This window comes from Mus caroli, chromosome 13 (genome assembly GCF_900094665.2).
Source record: "Mus caroli chromosome 13, CAROLI_EIJ_v1.1, whole genome shotgun sequence".
Taxonomy (NCBI): Eukaryota; Metazoa; Chordata; class Mammalia; order Rodentia; family Muridae; genus Mus; species Mus caroli.
In genome coordinates, this window is record NC_034582.1 from 85,185,021 (window position 1) to 85,197,697 (window position 12,677).

Below are 12,677 nucleotides of genomic sequence, written 5' to 3' on the forward strand. Positions count from 1 at the left end.
CAACAGCAGACCAATACCCTTACCTCTGTTACAGAAGAAATACACACACGCATTAACTTTATACAAACAAGGTTGAAATGGGTGGGGTCCTTTTATTGACGTCCAGTTGTCACTGTCATTGGGAAATGTTACAGGCAGCTTCCAATGTGTGTAGATAAATTAGGACGAGTGGAAGTGCTGAGTAACGATGCTACTTTCTGTATACCAGCTATAAACGAAGGCCTGAAAACCCTGAGCCATGTACTTGAACCGCTAAAACAAGGGGGGAGGGGAGCCCAGAAAACTAAGAGAGAAACATGTTGAGATGGGAAATTAATGAACAGAAATGGCATTCCGGCATGTCAAAAGATAAAACAGATTTAGTTTTTGGAAAGAGATCTAAACCTAGTAAACAGGGCCAAGTCTCATGAATTGCAAAAATTACATCATGTACAATCATTTTAGCAATAAATTTATTTTAACCATCGATAACTAAAGGTGGTTATTTTAGGAGAACGGAGTCAATACATTTGTTTTCCTGAAGCAGGCAGGGGCAGTATTGTGCTACTCCTGAACTTCATTAATATTCATTAATTTTTAAAGCACTCTGGTTAGCTTTGGCTATTAGCTATACAGATATTTTGCCCTTAAATAAAAATAATTACAATAATTTCATCATTTAAAATGTAACTAGCAAAACCAAAAAAAAAAAAAGACTATACTTTCATTAGTAAAGTATATATTCATTAGAGAATATATTTTTTTTCAAAGGATTCTGTTCTAATTGAATTCCTGGGGTAAAATTCTAATAACCATACTGACTAAAATAACCTAAATGTAACCAAAATTAAATTGAAAATACTTTTTTAAGTCTTTTTTTTTTTCAAAATGAATCTCCACTTTCAAGAATACCATCGTTGACCCAATTACCTGTGACGGGACCCCGTTGTTTGCCATTCTTCTGCACTGCACCCCCAGTATTTCATAGTAGACTGTCTTCACAAGTCCAGTGCCTCCCATCCCCAAAGAATCCAGTGAACGGTTAGTGATATTTACCTTACAAAGTAACCAAAGCCAGATGCGTGCGCACAGAGCTCACGTCCCTGAATAAAGAAATTGTTTCCTTGTGATCACTCTTGAAGGAGAAACAGGAAACTATGGGAATTATCCTAGTGAAACTAGGAAATCGAAGACAGAAACGCCAACTAGTTTTATTTGTAAATAAGCCCAACTGTATGAACCATGCATACCTTATTCTGCTAAAGCCCTTCAGCCTTTATAAATCAGGCTTTTTACACTATGACAGATTAACAACCAGGAGAAAATATTCCTGCATATGGAATCATAGATGGAGTCCTCCACATCGCCTCGATTCACAGCATTCATTGTGGTACATGTACATGTGGTACAGGTACATTTGTAGACTATGAAGAAATAAATAAATAAGATTAAAATATAACCTTAAGAAAAGAAGTCTGGATAATTGAAACATTTTTGAAGCAGGGCCAAAGGAGGAAAATTCACTCTAGAGAGCAACTGTATATTCAGCAAAACACATTTTCCCCTGTGCTTTGGGTGTGGCTTCTATGTGTGGGACCACATATGTGTGAGGGCATCCTGCCTTATGATTGGAGTTAAATCTATGTATTTGCCAAAAGCACATTCCAGTCCTGAGAAATGCCTCTGTTACCCAGCGTCTTTAGGTTGGCATTCTGTCCTCCATGGTAGTTACTTGGTTTGGTCCATGTCTGAGGTAAACTGAGCCCTGGAGGCTAGTACAACTTCCCTGTTTAGGTTAGTTTGAAAAACAAGAAAAGTGTCCTCTTGTTATTGAAGATCCACGCCTACAGGCTAATTTTTCTAAACACATAGTCAGCAGACCAGCAAGGAGAAAAACTTAGCTCCTGGCTCTCTAAGTGGATTCAGCTTCCTCCCCATTCCAGCAAGGGTACAGTTGGATAATTTCTCTTCGGAGATGTTTATTTCCACTCAAATTTATTTTTGAGGACAGGGAACAATACTGCTGTCTCCTCGGTGGATAGGACTCCAATTCAAGGAGCCAGGCTTTGGTCTGCCCACTGTTGAGACACTTGACCCTTGTGGTTGCCCATGTATATCCTTGGAAATGGGGGGGAGGGGCGGATATCACCCCCATTATCTAAGGTCCTGGATTTGAATGCAGTAGCTCTAGCCCTCAGAAATTAAATCCAAAGTCAGGATCAGCTACTCCTTTCATCAGCCCCTTGGTGCCCAAGCTTCAAGAAGGCCCATTCCCTCTCAGTTCTTTCAGGCCCACCCAAACTCTGAGCAGGATGGAATGTCTAAACGTATGAAAGGGAAAGGGCTCGTCCCAGCTGCCTTGCCCACTCCTCACCCTAGCTTTGGGGGAGCACCAAGCATCGAAGTGGGGAGCAACTGTAAACCACAAACCAGGTGCCTGGCAACTTAAACTATAGAGGAGAGCTGAAAGGGCACAGAGTCTGACGTTTAGAGAGTTCATCTTGGTATCTGAACAGACCCACTAAGGACAGACATGGTTATATCCCAGGATTCCCCTTGGTGTGGCAGTGTGAAGTCTCAAAATTCATTTCATGACCTCAACGCCCTTTATTCCGAAAGAGGTTTAAACGTCCTGTAAGAGTTTTAAATGCACAGTGAGCATAGGGGGGTGGGGAGGCACTCTTCTACTTTGCCTAGCCACTACTTCCAAATAACCTTTGTGGCGGGGCTAGGATGCAAAGCCACCTTCGCCCAACTGGTGCAACCTCAAAAACAAGCGGAAGCCAACAGGCTGCAGGACCAACCTGCCGCTCGGCCCCAGTTCTCTCTGCAAGCCCTCCAGCCTCCAGCCCCAAGTGCCCCGCACTGTCCCCCGCGGCCCCTTTCTCACTGCCCGCTCGGGCAGGTCCCTGCCCCCCGCCCCAACCCAGCCCCTAGAAACCCACAGTCGGTCTCAGAGCCCACCAGCAAATTCCCAACAGCCCCCAGCCTTTCCAGGAAAGAGAGAGGGGGGAAAAAAGACCATGACATCACGGGCAGGTTTATTTGGGTTTGTTTGTTTGCTTGTTGGCTCGATTAAATACTCGTGGAAGGTGAACGTACCCCACACAGGAGAAGTTTGATGTTGACAAACTTCTGGTGGCAGCGAGACTGTGTCAGCACAACTTCCGGGATAATGAGAGCTGCTTTGCAGGGAGCGCGGCAGCGGCGGCGGGAGGCTGCCACAGGACGGAACAGCAAATGCTATTCAGCCCGAGCAGTTTCAAGCCGCCCGAGCTGGGGAATTACTGTAGTCGAGCTTCGGCTCTTACCACCGGCGCTGGATCTGGGCGCGCGTTAGGGGGGGAAGCTGCAGGCACAGGGCGCCGAGAGGGGAGCTTTCAAGTTACTTTGCTCCTTGCCTGCACCCGGCAGAGGCTTGCAGGCTGCGTGGTAACTGCAAACATCTTGTTCCCTGCTTCTTTGGGCGGCTGCCCTGGAACCAACCAACTTTTCTCTCCCCCAAAACTCCCTCTTTGTTTCAAATAGGACTCTCCAAAATTTATTCTTGGGAAGACTGACAGCCGGGGTCAAGAAACAGCTGTTGAAGTTAATGTTTCTTCCTCCCACTTCGTCTGATGGTTGTGCCCTGCCAAGACAAAGTGAGAGGCACTGCCTGGTGGCTTCTTTAAACAGACATGCATTTAGCCACCCAAAAAAAAAAAATGTTTTAAAATGAGGCGGGGAGGGGCACGGGGGCAGTATATTCTCCTGCCTCACATACAATCTGATCAGAAATGCAACAGCATGTGTCTTTCAACTTGTGTTGATTACTTGCTGAAAAGATGCAGCAGATTTTAGTTTTGAGCACTTTGGGCATTAGGGGTGGGGATGAAGGTAGGGGTGATTGGCACTTTACATTTTAGTAAAGGGGCAATCCTTTTCCCTTCGGGCCAGACCCACTTGACCCTCAAAGAGACAGAATAGCCTGGGAGAGGGAGAAAAGAGTTGTACTCTTTGGCAAGATGAAGTCACAATGGAAAATTCAAATTGTTGTGCACAACCAGAGCTGGCATAGAACTTGAGCAACCATTTTTATTTGGCGATGACCATAGCCTAGCTTAGGGTGCTACAGTGTCTTAATACCTTTCGGTTCTTCTATCAGACCAGGGGCTCCTCTTCCTTTCCCCAATACAAGTTGGTCTTTACCCAGAAGGTATTCTAGAGCAGGGGGCTCTCTTCAGGGTGAAGGTGGACTAGGTAACCGTGCATCGCTTGACATTCAGAGAGCTGAAGGGTTGTGAAAGGACTGCTCAGGACTGCCCTCCTGAGAGTTGCCATGCCCTGGCTGAGCAGTGATGTACATGGGTGAAGGGAAGCTCCAGTCTTCCCACACCGGAGAACTAACCACTGTGCCACCTGGCTTGTTCTCAGTAGGGCTCGTTGGGTCAGATCCCACGAAGACTTAAAAGGCTCCCTCTACATCACCAGGTTATTCCATCACCACATGGCAATGCAGCTCTGCCACAAACTGCTATTGCATCAGCCCCAGGGATATTTTAGGAAACTCTCAAGCTGGGTCCAGCAATGCAGGCATCAGGACCGCACTGCCAAAACCAGAGCTGCTGGACAGGTGGCCGCAGTGCCTTCTCTATTCTCTGTCAACCCTGTGCTCTCTCTCCAAAGCAGGCGGTCTGCTTGGGGGCTTCCTACCCCTCTCTCTGCCTGGATTCAGACCCAGAAGGAGATAACCTATCAGCCACCACCTTTGTTTTTCCTCCAGCCCTTTTTCTGATGTTCTCGCCATTTCTGCCTATCAGGGGCACTCCCAGAGATCTTTAGTAGTATTTGTTCCATACTATCTGAAAATGAACTGGCTATACACTGAGTCACTATACACATAGCCTCCAGCTTGGGTGCTTGCACATCACAGGCTGCTTTGACTTGCGTGAACTTTTTCTCCCCACCCTACCCCCGCCCCGCCCCCAACAGGTTCCCTCCCAGCTTGTCTAGTACCACAGTAGTGGCCAAGAGTCAGTAGACCCTTAGTAAGCACCCTGTTCTCCTGGTCTCTGCTAAGGCAATCTAGGAGACAATTGACTTAAATTCCTTCCACTTTTTTGTTCTTCCTCAGAGAGACCAAGGCTCAGCATTTAGCAGGGCTGAAGCAGACCCCCTCTCATTCTAGGGTTGTAATTCTCTATTGCTGGCTCCTGTAGTTTTATTATGGGTTCCCTTTTTCTAAGATGGCAGACACAAACCTTTAATGTGGAGGCCTGAAGCACTGCTCTTAAAAAAAGGCTTCCTTGTGTAGAAATGTAACCTTAGGGCAAAGTAGGCCCAGCTCCAAGAAAGGCACATTATCTTGCCACTGGAAACACAAACCTGAGTCTAACCTCTGGATGGTTCTAAAGGCTGGAACTGTGAGCCTCCTCGAGGCAGCGTGCCTTCTGTCTGAAGATGGGGCTGCTGTGTTTTGGTAGGTGGGGGGACAGGAGAAGGGAGCAACGAAGGTGGGGGCCCTTCCCTGGGCTGTCCAAGGAACTCTACCTGCAATCAAAAGAAAGAAATGTGCTTTAATGAATGTCTCCCCAAATCCAAAAGTTCCAAAAGCTCTGGTAACTCTATATCTGAGTCAGGGCATCCCAAGGTGGATGATGTTTGCACTGCTTGCCTGTCCTTAGCACCCCAAGTGGGATGGCCCTGAACCACTCTGAGGATCTTGTCTGTTTTTGATGGTTCGGGGTTAGAACAATTATTCCAAAGGTGACAATGAAAAGACACAGACTCCCAATTTACCACAGAGGCTATCGGATTTAAATCAGATAGTGTCATTAAGAGATTCACTGGCTGAGTCTTTTTCCAAACAGATCGACTGTGAACGAAGTATGGTGAGGTCAAGAATCTAGCAACTTAAGTCTGGAGTTGCTTTTCTCCCTGTGTCTTTTAAATGCTCACTTACACTTTCAAAAGCAATGGTAATCACAGCGTGGCTTATCAGATGGACATTTTAGCATTAATGGTCTCATGTAGACAGGTGTAAAACTGGAAGACGGGTATTTTCTCTGTAGGAATTTGGGCTGTGCCTGGGTTAAGGGAAAGCAAGATATACCTAGTTAGAGACGATGAATTTGGGATCAGAAGTGGTAAGACAGACCTGAGTACAGTTCCCATGAAATCTACATTGGATATGGGTACTCACCCTCATAGCCCCAAGAGCTGGAGTTATCAGAAGTCAGTGCCAGCTTCTAGTCCATGCCTTTGAGAATATTTTTTTCAGAGAAGGAAGATCACGGACAGTGATGGAAGTAGAAAAGAGGACAGTTCCTCAGATGGTATTTGAGATTGCAGAAGGTGGACAGAAAGAAAGATTCGCCTGGAATTATCTGCCCCTTTTTTCCTTAAGTGTAGGCAGGAGTTTAACTTGAGTTAAAAGGTTCCCTGTTATGTCTCTGTTGGTTTCTCCTCCAGCCACCCCATCCACACTCCAGTTCTGGTTTTGGGCAGAGCTGTAATTGCCCTTTGTATGGAATCACATGAAATCCTGTGCTGGTTTGCTAATGTGGGAAAATGTCTACTACAGAGGCGAAGACCACCAAACTAGTTTCATTACTACCCAAGGTGCACTTAAATCCAGCCCTTTAGTGGTGGGCGACTGGCCCAGCTCACTCTTCCATGGTGCTCATTAAAATGTTATTTACATTTTACAATATGGTCTCAAGCCATGAGTTGGGACTTTTTTTTTTTTCCTCTTGGCAAATAGAAAGAAATACTTCTGTGACATTGGGGCTGCAAAGTTTTAACTTTTGCTATGGTCCTGCTGGTGATTTGCAAATCAAGGTCATATCCTTTTGGAGGGAGCTTTCTCCCATTCCAGCTCAGAGAAGTTGTGAGGGAGGCAGAACAAACAAGAAGTCTGTGCTCACAGATGTATGCTTACCAGCCAAAAATATTTTGACTTTTACTTTTCTCTTAGAAATGAATGTAATGTTTATCAAGAGAGCAAGAATCATGAATGCTGAAGAAAGCATGACTTCTGCTCAGAACCTGGATGGGTGGTGGAGGTCCTTCTCTCACACCCACCATTACCGGGCCACATGGCCCACTCATCTTGGGGCAAACCATGGTCTCTAGATTCTTATCTCAATAAGTCAAATCAAATTAACATTTTAATGATGTGTTTCTGGCATTTTTAATGAGAAGGATAAGTCTTGTAGCATAAAGCAATGAAATTAAATACATTTTTAAAATAATATGTATATAAATGTATCTTTGCTGGCTCTGGAAATTAAGTTTCCTTGAGTTCTGGGACAGTAAAGAGCTTGCAGAATCTATAAAACCATAGGATGTTTCACCTGTCCAAGACAAGCATTAAGAATTACTTCAAGAGCCAGTTTGAGAAGTTTTCCCTGATATCCTTGGGAAGTCATTTCTCAAATGGCAATAGGCCAAACATCTAAGACCTCTGGAGATACTTGACATCTTGCCATGTGCCATCACAATCAAGTCCTAGATGCAGTATTCTCGTCTGAGTTTCCCTGACTGCCGGTAAGGGGCATGTGTGGAATACTAAATGATACAACTTGGTGTTACGTGAGACTCTAACATGCCTAACTACATTCTCAGGGAGACAACATGGGGGAAATGCATCAAAGACAGCATCACCTTTCCCTTGTCAACTGCCTGGTGACACCTGGTGGAAGGGCCACCTCCCTCCTGTGGCTTGTAATTTCTGAGATGGTCTGTCATGGCTATATGAAGCTCTCAGTTGAAAACAATGAGCCCTTTCTCAGCATCACAATGGTGGACCACAAGGTCAACTACAGAGAATTTTTTAAAAGAAAAATTTAAGAGGAAGCAACCAACTCACTGACCCAAGAGAGCTTTTATTACAAAATAATAATTTCAGACTCTGGCAGTTACATAGACAGTCAGCTTACCAAGTGCTGGCTCCTCTAAAAGATCGTAGTAATATAATACAGTGTTTTATGTCTTTCTAACTAACATGTAAAAGTTATCTTGATGTTTCTGTTCAAAGAAGGTATACTATGCTGCAGATACATTTGTATATATGCAGCATCTTCAAATATTCAAATATATTCAGAGGCCATCAACTTCATACATCTAGTTGTAACTTAAATATGACTATAATTATACAGTTATCTAAACATAATCATACATATTCATAAATGCCACCATTTTTTGGTACTAGAGCTAGTCTAGTAATAAACTAGTAGTTTGTTTGTTTTATTTTTAAGACCATTTTCCCCAAAGAAACAAATTTAATATCTGAGGATTTACTACATATGTGACAAATAGAGACACTATTAGATTTTTCTTAAGAAGTAAATATCAGGTGGATGGCCAGGCCTGCTCATTAATCAAACACTTTTTCCTTAGATAATAATGCTTAGGATCCTAATATTGGTTCTATCCTGTAAATTATCATTTCACACAAACCCTTGGGTTGTCTATAAAACATTATGGTGTCCAAAGCTATGTCCTTATATTCTCAGATATGAAAAGAGACAAAGACTTTGTACTTAGTATGCACAATTATTTTCACACATGATGATGACTTTTAAAAAAAAAAGTCTTTCAAAACAGTGACTACAAGGAACTTTCTTTAAAGGAGAGTATTTTTATTATTTCATGTACTACTCCAAAAGACCCAGAATGGCCACTGTACAGAGAATGAGAGACTGGAGTGTTCAGGTGCTAAATGGGACATTTATATCGTATTTTCTCAGGGATCATATCAGAAGAAAAGGTGGAAAGATCACAAGAGCAGAAGGTAGGAGCTGTCTGTTCTAAGATGTATTTACTGGCTGTGACAGCACAGTGAACCGTGAACTCACAATGACTTCAAAGCCTGTACAAGAGCAAACCACCCAAATTCCAGGCATGGGAGGGTCTAGTGGTTTGAATGAAAATGCCCCCCATAGACCCAGTGCCAGGGAGTGGCACTATTAGGAGGTGTGATGTTGATCAAGGAAGTGTGTCCCTGGGGGCAGGCTTTGGAGTTTAAGAAGCTCAAGCCAGGTCCAAGGTTGCTCTCTCTTCCTGCTGCCTGCAGATCCACATGGAAGCACTCACAGTTCTTTCTCCAGCGTTAATGAGCTAAACCTCTGAAATGTAAGCCAGCTCCAATGAAATGTTTTCCTTTGTAAGAGTTGCCATGGTCGTAGTCATGGGGTGTCTTCACAGCCATAGAACCCCAGCTAAGACAACGGAGGGCGGATTCATGAAGTTCTACCCCTAACTGATGAGCTACTGGTGATGGACAAGGGAAGGAGGGCTTTGGTGATAAGGCCCCAGAGGCTGCCCATGCTCCAGTAGGACGTGTGTGTGGGCAGTACTAAGTGGACTTCATAAAGAGCACATGAAGTTGAAAAAGAAACATGATAGGAAAAAATGGGGGAGGGATAGAGGAAGGATATAGGGAGGGATGGGGTGGGGTGGGGAAGGGCATGGGGAGGGGGTGATCAGAACACTTTTCTATGCATTTATGAAGTTCTCAAAAACCAAAAAATACTGAACACCTCCAAGAAGCACTTTATTTTCACTTTCGAAAAGTGAAGTGACAGATAACTTATTTTGTTTTTCATGACTGTGGTGGTGACCTCAAACCACTTTTTAAACTTTTTAAAGTGCATCTCCCATGAACTAACACACGTAACAAACTTTGACTGATGAAAACAGAATTTTTAAAGGACCACTTTGTAATGTTTCCCCTTTGGAATAGATCACAGCTCTAAGTTATGTTACAAAGTAGATAAGCAGCGCTTTCCTTGTATTGCTAAAAATTTAAAGGATAACTTGGCACAAGGGAGTGCCACAGGTTTGGCATACAGCGTGGCCACAGTTGGTGTGTCAATTAGTGTACATAAACACTTTGTCTTCCATGTAATTACGGCATCCACCGTGAGCCCACCATTGAAGTTTCTACAATGGTAACTTCTCAAAAGCCATTTGTTACAGCTAAGTGCAGAAGCCCACATCTCTGATTATTTGCTAGAGAATAGAGAACGTGTTACCCAGTTAATGCTCTTCAACTCTGCCCTACAGGAATCGTTTCCAGGAGTGGCAGGAAGACCCAAGCGAGCGAGCGGGAGCGCACAGCAGTCTTGGCAACCCCTCATCACGGAAGCCTATGCAGAGTTCATGAGTGGTGCTCTTGTTTGCCAGCGGTATTACCTTTCTCCAAATTCCATTCCCACAGCCTGCTTCCTCTTTTCTCTTGGGCTAAACTGCCTTGCAGAAAGACCATGTGAGGATCACCCCTAATCTGACTTGACAAATGAACACACCATAACAAATTAAGAAAGAACATGTGCTCTGAAGGTAGAGATCCTGAGTTCAAATCCTGGTTCCATCCTTAGCAACAGAGTGACACTGATTGACTCTCAAGTTCCTCATTCTTAGGATAGGATAGGATAGAGATAAAAATACTAACATGCATCCACATTTACCGTGTCAGTTCAAAGCCTCCTGCAGCTCTTGTAGCATCTAGATGGAACTCAAAGTGGTCTGTGGCTCAGACTTTCTCGTCCTGCAGAAAAACAAAGGATCTCATTTTCACTCTGTGAGGAGGCTCATTTCATGCTTGGACCAGCAGAGTCTGAGAGGGAGCCAAGATGTAGAAGTCGCCAGGTTGTTTCCCCCATGTTCACAGTTGTACCTGGTGCTAGACCGTAGGAGACAGATCTTACCTCAGCTACAGTTTTAAGATCTCTGAAGAAGGGCTGCCAGTCTGGCTCTGCTTCCCAACCTGTAGAGGTGCTGTCAACCCCAAGAACGGGATCAGTGGATCCTGACAGGTCAAGTGAGGAGCGGCTGGGTTGAGAAGAAACTTAGGGTGTCTGTGAGCACGCTAGAACAGACTCTTGGGAGATAGCTTCAGTGAGACAGCTTGTTTAATGGAGGGAACAAAGGCTACTTAAACCTCTGCCAGGGCACTAGGGACGCCTCATTTGTATAAGGAAGAATTCTAGGTGACCTTATAAGAGGAAAAGAAGTTTAACCTGACTTCTGGGATACATAACCTTCTCTCAGGAGCAAAACTGGGGGTACAGCGCCTGGATAGGCAGGCCCAGGGCAGGGGGAAGCATCCTACTCCTGCCAATCTCAGGATGAGATTTCAGGGCTTTGGACACACCTTGACCCTACTCTTGCTCCCTGCCCACTCCCCCTCTGCACACTGACGCCTCTACCTATGGCTCTTACAGACCCTGAGTCTTATAGTCCCTGAGTTCCTCTGAGCAGTACTCGGCAACATACATGGTACCCTGAAAAATGACAGTGTCTCAGCAAATGTCGGCAGCTTGACTATTTTGAAAAGGAGCCGTGCAGACTTTAGAAGGAAGGAAGTTGCATGTCTGGGCAATGGGGATCCCTTGTTTGAACACAGACCTCACCTGCTGCTCGCGGCCTATTTTTCTCTTCTCCATATTTACCTTTTTGTTTCTTCCTTCTTTCTCTTTATTTAGCCCTCTCTCCTATAAACTATTGAAAAAAATACTCTTAATTGGCTTTTATCGAATTTTAAATTTTAAAAGCTTGTTAAAAAAACGAGGCTACTCTGATGGGCGCTCTTCACTGCCACACCCTTCTAAGTGACTGCTGCTTCTTTGCAATGACTTTCAGGCTAGCTTAACTGCTCCATTTTAATGCTTTACTACTGTCCATAAAAAACACAGTGATACTATTCATTACTACACTTTTTCCCATAACAATACATTGTGAATGGTTTTCATGTTCATACACACTGTATTCCTTGTTGCTGAAGCATAGTGTAGAAGTTCCTTGTTATCCAACTATCCATTATCATTACCCGAATCCCAGTAGTTGCTAAGTTTTGTAGAGAAGCAGAAATTAGTCCTAACAGGAAAATATCCAGTAACGAACTGACCACTTACTGAATCAGTTTCCACGTAAATGGCCCCCTGACTTAACTCCAGCATCTATCCCCACTCCACCAGCCAATCTTGCTGATTGCAGATGTTATGAACTCCCCACAACACAATGTAAATAAAATGCATTTCAGTTGCAGTGCAAAGTTGCTAATCTTGCAGAAGATGCAGGATGTTATGAAGCCATTGGAAGCGATTCTGGACAAGTGTTTCGTAAGCAAATGAGCGTCTGGCAGTGCTGAGCCCTCTCACAATGAGAAAAACAACACCATACTAGCCGAGTACAGGCTTCAGAGACTTGCTTGAATCTCAAAGGACTAGAAGAGGCTCTTAGGAATATGTACAGAAACCTCTACATCTTGCAAGTGACCCCACTCTTCTGCTATAAAAGTACAAAGTGTAATTTTGTTGCAAAATGCCTTTGATATAAAAATTGCTCCTTTGCTAGATCAACAGTTGATTCATTCTTTGTTTATTCTAAAAGACTATAGCTCTGTTTAGGTAGAGTATATGTTCAATTTTGTGGTATACATTCTTCAAAGATGTCTAAAGATAAACAAGATAATCTTTACTTTTATTTTTTGCAAAACCAGTCAACCCTTTTGTCCCCAGCCTTATTTTGAGATGCTAGTCCCTGCTTATTAAATTCGCAGTTTTCAACAGTCGTATTATGGCAAGCAGGAGCAACAGACGCTGCAAACAGGACTCCTAGTAGACTAATCAGATTCTCGTCTCTCTCTCCAGGAGGCATTTGGAAACAGGATTGGCCACTTTGCAGGAGGAAAGCCTCAGGGTGGTTGAACGACT

General features: G+C 44.0%; 2 long non-coding RNA genes across 2 annotated transcripts; one reads left to right on the forward strand and one right to left on the reverse strand.

Annotated features, from left to right (window-relative positions):
* Positions 1–2,998: 2,998 nt before the first annotated feature.
* On the reverse strand, positions 2,999–10,510 carry LOC110308668. The gene is made up of 3 exons (XR_003834679.1): positions 10,431–10,510; positions 5,344–5,508; positions 2,999–3,607 (listed from the first exon to the last, which is right to left on the reverse strand). It is a non-coding gene; the product is annotated as an uncharacterized LOC110308668 (long non-coding RNA).
* On the forward strand, positions 8,953–12,229 carry LOC110308667. Its single transcript, XR_002379592.1, has 3 exons — positions 8,953–9,093; positions 10,027–10,148; positions 12,005–12,229. It is a non-coding gene; the product is annotated as an uncharacterized LOC110308667 (long non-coding RNA).
* The last annotated feature ends 448 nt before the right edge of the window (positions 12,230–12,677 follow it).